Below are 8,228 nucleotides of genomic sequence, written 5' to 3'. Positions count from 1 at the left end.
TCTCCTTTTTCAACTTTCCACACCTTTCTTTCTTTTACTTTTCTTAAATCCCTTTTTTATTCTTTCTCACATTGAGCATTTTTTTTGTCTTTTTGCTTTTCTTCCTTTTTCATTGTCTTTCCTTTTCTTTATTTTTGTGCCTTATACCACTTTGTTGTCATCCTCGTCTCTCCCCCCAAACTTATACTTTTGCCATATGCTCAAGGAAAGATCGGGTGCCAAGAGAGGGTATCTTTCAGAACGGGTATAGGCTTGTAACATGGTTCTTGAAAGAAGAAGGTCTAAGGCTCAAAGGGGTTAACTAGGGATCATATCATTGGTAGGCTATGGAATTTATTCAATTATCATTTGGATCAAGGAGAGCCTATAATCACTTCTCAAGTCAAATTTCACTTAAGATTTCGCCTCAACAAACATTCAGGGCAAGTTCTAGACTAATGGCTCGGGACTAGGACTCGCAATTCGATTTCTCACCACACAAGCTAAAGGATTGCTAAAGACATAGAGTCGGGGGCCCACAACGACCTTAGATACGATTTGAGCACACAATGGTCCCGAAAAACCACTTGATGATTATCGGCCAACGCAAGAGTCTCAAGGCCACAACTTTCACCATCCTAAACACAACATTTTGTCTTTGACCATGGGATCAAAGGCAAATGTGCTACGCCCAAGTGAAACTTTGCTTGAGGTACCCTTAACTATAAACTACCAAAAACAAAAACAAAAATGGACTCAAACCCTTAAGAAGGTTGTCACGCCATCTATCATTGGGAAGAGCCACCCAGTTTACACAATACTCCACCTTTGGAAAGAACCGTGGCATTAAGAAAACCAAAGCCTTATTAAAACATCCAAAACAAAACAAAGGCTACGAGCCTATATAAGAAGCTAAAAATGAAATATTTTTGCAAAAATAGAAAATAGAATGAATATGTACAATAGGGGAGTAAATATACAACGGCGAATGAAAATATACAATGATGTAACTTTATATACAAACCAAAGGAAAGATAAAAAGTACGATAAAAGTAACTAAATGTAAGATTATATACAGACCAAATGAAAAATCAAGAAATCATAAAAGTGATCCATATATCCAGTCATCCAAACAAAATATACAGGGCGCACCCCCTCAAATAAAAGCTGGCATTGTCCCTAATGCCAACTAACAAAATAAGCACCAACACATATAAGTAAAGGATATGAAGACTCCCTAAGCCTCGTCCGTCTGCATAGGATCATGAGTGGTCCCTGGGTCCTCGGTATGCTCGGGAACCTCAGACTGGTTCCCAGTATTTTGCTGCTCAGCTTCTGGGACCTGGGCCTGGACCTGTACTGGCTCTGGTACTGATACATCCTGTGGCTGACTGGAGGAAGCCATCGGTGGGTCCGCCAACTGGATGATGGCATCATCTGCACTAGGGATCTTCCTCCTCTTCTTTGGAGGCCTCTGTATCTGCTCTAGGTTTGTGGCTGCTACTGGAACTGCTGCTGGAGCTGGGTCCTCAAATAATAAGTCTAAAGGCAGCTGGTCTGCCTTCAGTCTATCCACATCCGCCCTCAACTCCTTCACGGACTCCCTGGAGGCCCGTGTCTTGCGCAGCTTCTTGTGCTCCTTGGCAAGCTCCTTTAGAGCCTTGCCATGTGAATCCACTGCCATAGCCAAGGCAGCCTGGGTACTAAGGATCTTCTCCAGGTTTTCTAGAATCTTCTTCAATGCATCCTCAATGGACTGTGGGACCTGTGCTGGCTGTGGTGCCGACTGAGCCTCAATGGTAGAGGTCAAGGTAGATAACTTGGATGAAGAAGTATACATCCAGTTGTTCATGCTCTGAAGTGTCTGGCTCAACCGGTGGGCAGTGATAGGATGGGCCCGGAAAGATGGAATCTCCGGGCCAGTTGAGGTAGAAGGACCTGGAGGCAAGTCAGTAGTAGTGGAAGGTCTGGGAGGCATATCAGCAACCGTGGAGGCATGCTCAGTGGAGGCCTCTACCACAACTGGCTCTTCAGACTGACCAGTTGGGGCGAAAGCAGGGGCCTTGTAGTTCTTGTCCTTGGGGTTGTCTGGCCCCTTCAAACTATACCATGAAAGTGGAACTACTAGTTTGGCCTTGACATCATAGGACTTCTTTTCCACCTCCAAGTCCCGGAAATACATAGAGAGGGTGTTGGGGTAAGGGTAGTTCCGGCCGTGATCTGCACCCACTAAGGAGATAATGCGAGTCATCACATTCCCCACATTGATGGGGTATCCCGCCATGATGGAAGCAACCAATATAGCCCGGTGGAGAGAAATGGTCTGCTCATGGGTAGTAGGGTCCAACCGACTACACACAAAAGTCAACCAACCCCTAGCCTCAAAGTTTAGGGTCCTCAGTATTTTTACCCCCGCAGTCAACCACTCAGGAACGGTACCTGGGATTGCCAGGTACTGAGCTAACCATGGACGGACCCCCTCGCCCATCTCCAACTTTGCCAGATATAGAGTCTCGTCCTCTTCATTGAACCCCAAATAATCATTCAGAGATTGCCCGTCGAACAACACCTTTTTGTCTCGAACCTTGGTCACTTTGGAACCCTTGACGATGTGGGCCACATTACAATAAAATTCCTTGACCATATGTTCATTTGCATCTATACATTTCTCCATAAATATTTCCCAGCCCGGTCTAGTTCTAAATTGCCTTTGCACGTCAGGGTTGTGGGGTAGTAAGTCTTTGTCAATAAAACTCCTCTCCGGTATAGAAAGCCTCATCGGCCACCACTCCCTAAACTTATGATATGCCACTTGGCTCACAAATCTGTCCTCCCATTCATCGAGCTTCCTAGTTCGGGCAATGCCTCCCAACTGAGGCTCACCACCCCCAGCTCTCTGCACCTCCTCCTCATCTCTGTCTGCACTCTCCCCAGATAATGAAGCTGTGGGGGAGGTGGAGTCGTCCCCACTACCAGCTGCTGAGTCCTCAGACGACTCAGAAACGACATTGACTGGCCTGCGGATAGTGGGTGATGGTGGAGGAATGTCATCAGTCAGTCTAAATCTCCCGGGCCAGTCAGGGATATGAGTGGGAATGGAATCTGAGGAAACATCCTGTGAAGGCTCGTACTCACTCCCCGATTTATCAGCAGCTCTGTCAGCTGCTTTTATTGCTTTTCTCAACCTTTTGTACTCTCCCGAACTTGGGGAGTGAGTTTTATCATCTTCTGCTTTCCTCCCCAGGAGGATTCACCTCTCCCGGGTTGTTTTCATCCTCTTCCCCCTCGTTGTTTAACCATTATCTGCAAACACAGCATCTAACTTTGTTAGTATCAATTGAAGCAGTGGGATATATGTGCATAATGAATTGCAGAACATAAGCAGACAGTTGCAGAAACAGGCCAGCGCGGATCGCACAAAACGGCAGTGCGGCCGCACTGAGGCCACCGCGGACCGCACAGAAATGACCGTGGTCCGCATAGGTCTAAGGTCCCCCTAAAACAACTCTCTGAATCTCACCACCGCGGCCCCCACAAAATAGTACCGCGGCCGCTGTGGGCCAGTGCGGACCGCACAGAATGTAGTGCGGCCACACTGGTCAAGGACACCTTTCAGCTCTCATCACCGCGGTCCGCGAAAAGTGGTCATGCGGCCGCGTTGAGTCCACCGCGGACCGCACAAGATTGACCGCGGTCCGCGGAAAGTGCCCAAACTTGGCACTGAGTTAGGGTTTTGGGATTTTGCATTTTAGTTCAAATTTTCACCTAATATGGTCCCTACTCAATTACCCAGTTCAATTATGCTCACTAAGTCTACAGAAATTAACATTTAAAACTAATTACCCTAAAAAAATTGAAGAAATACGGGAAGAAAAAAGAAGCTACAGGATAATAAATTGAAAATGAAATGAAATTAAACAATTAAACTAAAAGAAACGGGTGAAATGTTACCAGATATTGAGCAGGAAAGAATCACATAAAGCAAACGAGAATTTATGAGCAAGGAAGAGGGATGAACAGTATTTTAGTCTCTCTGAGTTTCAAATTCGCGAAAAATGTAAACAGGGGTCCTTGAGGTCTATTTATAGAACAACCGTGGGACCCATTCTTACCTACCAGCGCGGCCGCACAAAACGGATCGCGGTCCGCACTGGGTTTGTTTAGAAGAAGTTTGAGAAGGCAACCTCTACGGTCCGCACAAAACAGACTGCGGCAGCAGAGGTCCACCGCGGTCCGCACAAAATATAATGCGGCCGCGGTGGAAAACTTCAGAGAGTCCTCACATCGGCTCACACCAGTGCGGACCACACAAAGTGTAGTGCGGCCGCACTAGAAACTTCAGAGACTGAACAATTTTGCCATTATGCCATGCACTGCATCAACTCAATCCCTTAACATCTCATAATTAGTTAGCCCAAAAATCAATCCTATACTACCAAGAAAAATCAAAGAAAACAAAATGAAAAACACATGGGTTGCCTCCCAAGAAGCGCCTGATTTAACGTCGCGGCACGACGCGGATTACCATCACATCATTTGAAATGAACAACAGCCACCACATGGCTATCATCAAACTTCCCAAGATAATGCTTGACACGGTGCCCATTCACTCTAAAGAATTCACCACTTTTGTTCTTTAAATCTAGAACACCAAACGGGGTCACACATACAACTTCAAATGGTCCACTCCACTTTGATTTCAGCTTTCCCGGAAACAACCTTAGACGAGAGTTAAATAAGAGCACCAAATCACAAACTTTAAACTCCTTTCCACGAGCATATTTGTCATGAAGGTACTTCATCTTGTCCTTATACAAGGACGAACTAGAGTATGCATGGAACCGGAATTCATCAAGTTCATTGAGTTATTCAACACGAAGATTGGCTGCAACATCCCACTCAAGATTAAGCTTCCCCAAGGCCCACATGGCCTTATACTCCAACTCCACTGGTAGATGACATGCTTTCCCAAACACCAACCGATACGTGACATACCAATTGGGGTCTTGTAAGCGGTCCGGTAAGCCCATAGAGCATCATCTAACTTTTTAGACCAATCGGTCCTATTGACATTGACAGTTTTGGATAAAATGCTCTTGATCTCACTATTAGACACTTCAACCCGGCCACTTGCTTGAGGATGATAAGGTGTAGAGACTTTGTGGTTGACACCATACTTGGAAGCAAAGCATCAAAAGCTTTATTACAAAAATGCGATCCTCCATCACTAATGATTGCCCAAGGTGTACCAAACCTTGTGAAAATGCTTTTCTTTAGAAATGCCACCATACTCCTAGCTTCATTGTTGGGCAAGGCTACGGCCTCAACCCATTTTGACACATAATGAACCGCTACAAGAATGTAAGTGTTACCACACGAGCTAACAAAAGGGCCCATAAAATCGATACCCGTAACATCAAAGATATCAACTTCAAGAATTGTGTTTAGAGGCATCTCATCTTTCTTGGAAATCCCGCCTGCTCGTTGACATTGATCACATCTTTTCACTAAATCACTTGCATCTTTGAACACACTACAACAAATATGAGCTACAACGACGTTTAATTAGTGACATTTATGAAAAAAGACAGGAATTAATTAGTTTAGAGACATTTACTTGAAATTGTCATAAAAATAGTGACATTTGATAAAAAAAATGACCGAATATTATAAAATTTGCTTTAATTAACACCATATTAATAATGTTTTACCGACTTTTTACAATAATTAGTAGGAAATTTTGCCACATTTGGGACTTCTGTTTAAAAAGTAATATAAATTAGACTCATAATTTTTTTAAGTCTCCTTCGCCTTAAGCGCAGCGCACTTTTCTTTCCGTCTACCGTAGTGGTTCCACCGGTCTTTGCCGTCCTCTGAGTTCGTCTCCACTAGTGATATTCCTAGTGTTGGCCTCTTCTGCCGTTAGTTTCTTATCTTCAATTGATGTCCTCATAGATGAGAAGGACCGACAAAGCAATTGGGACGAGTATGGGGAATTCGATGGATGATGCCTGATGTTAACCAATCGAGAACGGAGTCTTTCGATCTCTGTTCTTTTCCTGCAAATTGGTACTCTCTAGAAATATTCTAGATACTTCTATTCAATGCTTTCATATATTCATATGATACTAGTTCGGGTGGTGATGGAGAGTAAAGTTTGTTTTTTAATTAATTTTTGGTTTCTGTAATTAATGTTAGTTTTTGCTTTGATAAATCGTTCAAGTTAATTTTTTGTCAGAATAAGAAAGTCATTTTCTAATCTAATATAGATTGATGAATGTTATTATGTTTTTCCTCCAAATTCAGATGATTGATTGTACGTCCTAGGTTGATTCCAATGTAAAAAATAATCATTTGTGTGAGTTAGTATGAGACTTGCTTTACATGTAAATTTTGTTCTGCCTCTATTTGGCCTTGTTCAAATATGTTAAGATGTATGTTCGCGTTGGGGCTTCACGTTATAGGTATTTGTTTTTATACTCTTAACTTCTGCTAAGTGATTATAATGTGCTCTTTACAGGCAGTTGCTAATAGTAGAGCACATTTTTATACCCTGTCAATATATTACCTGTTTGTTCAAAATTTGTCAGGTGAAGACCAATGAGCGATTGAGACAACTACGAACAGGAGAGTGGCGCGGCAAAACATTATCCCAGAGGTATCTATTCAACTCAATGATAGTATTGCTGCTCTCCTTAACTTCTTTTAATCAAAATAGTACTTTTGAGACTTTATGTGGATGTTGGAGTTAGCTTCATTCATTCTGTTATCTCGGCACAGGGAGAGGCTTCATTTGAAAAGGTAATATTTGTGAGTACAATAATGCTGTACAGTTTTTTTAGATGTTATCTTTGACTAAATTCTACTTTTATTGAATTTCCCTCTTTCCTTTCTATTCTCTTCTAGGGGCTTTGTTACCTAAAGTTGGCATTCGACAATAGTTAATTGAACACGTGTTGGTCTTCATATTGAGTTGGAGCGTGCAAGTTTGTGGCATCTTGTGGTAAAAGGTTCTTATGGATTTGATGGCCAAACAACATTATTCCTTCTTATAGTTATGTATTTCTACTCTTACCGAATTATTTTTGTTCATTGATTCAAAGATAACTTCTCAACTTGTTTTAGAATGAGACGTAGTTGTTGTTGATTGAAGACAAACTTTGGAACATAACAAGAGGTCTTCCCTACTGCATAGAGGATACTTGTAAAAATGCTGCATTACATATATTCTCTACTTGCTAATCTGTTGAGCATGTGATGTAATTTTAACTTCAACGATTTGCTAACATATTTCTCATTTTATAAATGCATAGGTGACTACATCAGACAATCTTCTTGTCCCAATTCAAGAGAGTATCAAATGGGCAGACACACAAATGAATTGGAGAAGAAGCTCCTTGAAAAAAGTAGCAGAAAGAGTGAAAGACAGTTGAAGAAGTGAAGAAATCTCTTGTTGTTCCAAACTTAGCTAGATTTTACTTAGGCATACACTTGGAATTAGTTATAGGGATCTTCTTTTCATAGTATTTTACTTTAGTTCAAATTGTCTATGGTGAATGACATTTGGGTGTATATATTTTAGAATTGGATGGTTATGGCTTCAGGTATAATGAAATGAATATTAGCTTTTGCACTTATAGCAAATGTGCTTTCAATATTAAGTACAAAGATCATTATGTATTTTCGACATCAACACGATGTTTTGCCAAGTGTCAATAGAAACTGATACTATTGACATTTGTTAATGTTGTAAATAAATGTCACTTTTTATTGCTGACAATATCATAAATGTCAGAAATTTCAATCCGACGTTTCACAAAAAGTCAGTAAATAAATGTCATAAATTCTTTACCGACATTAATATAAATGTCGGAAAATTCCCGACATCGAAATTTCCGACATTTAAACTAAGTGTCAAAAAAATGTCGGCAACGGAATATGTGACATTTATGTGACTTAAAATGACATTTATAAAATATCGTCGTAGCCCTTACTTCTTGTAGTGACAAGGTTGGCCAATAAAAATCATAACTCAAAACTTTCGAAACCGTCCTCACCCCTCCATGATGGACGCCATAGGGGGATGAATGACAAGCCTCCAAAATACTCAATTGCTCTCCCTCCGGGACACACCTTCGAATCATACCATCCGTGCAAATCTTAAACAAGTATGGCTCATCCCAATAGAAGTCCAGACTATCCCGTTTGAGCTTCTTCCTTTGGTTAGAAGAGAGCTCACACGGGATGAT

General features: G+C 41.7%; 1 long non-coding RNA gene across 4 annotated transcripts; it reads left to right on the top strand.

Annotated features, from left to right (window-relative positions):
* LOC109225638 lies at window positions 5,764-7,614 on the top strand. Of its 4 annotated transcripts, none has more exons than XR_002067953.1 (3): window positions 5,764-6,048; window positions 6,570-6,780; window positions 6,886-7,614. It is a non-coding gene; the product is annotated as an uncharacterized LOC109225638 (long non-coding RNA). The 4 variants fall into 4 exon arrangements; XR_002067955.1 differs by having other exon boundaries at window positions 5,764-6,780; window positions 6,886-7,156; window positions 7,293-7,614; XR_002067954.1 differs by having other exon boundaries at window positions 5,767-6,780; window positions 6,886-7,033; window positions 7,293-7,614.

Source organism: Nicotiana attenuata, chromosome 5 (genome assembly GCF_001879085.1).
Source record: "Nicotiana attenuata strain UT chromosome 5, NIATTr2, whole genome shotgun sequence".
In the NCBI taxonomy this organism is placed as follows: Eukaryota; Viridiplantae; Streptophyta; class Magnoliopsida; order Solanales; family Solanaceae; genus Nicotiana; species Nicotiana attenuata.
Note: the sequence above shows the minus strand (reverse complement) of the source record. Positions and strands in the feature narration are given on the sequence as shown.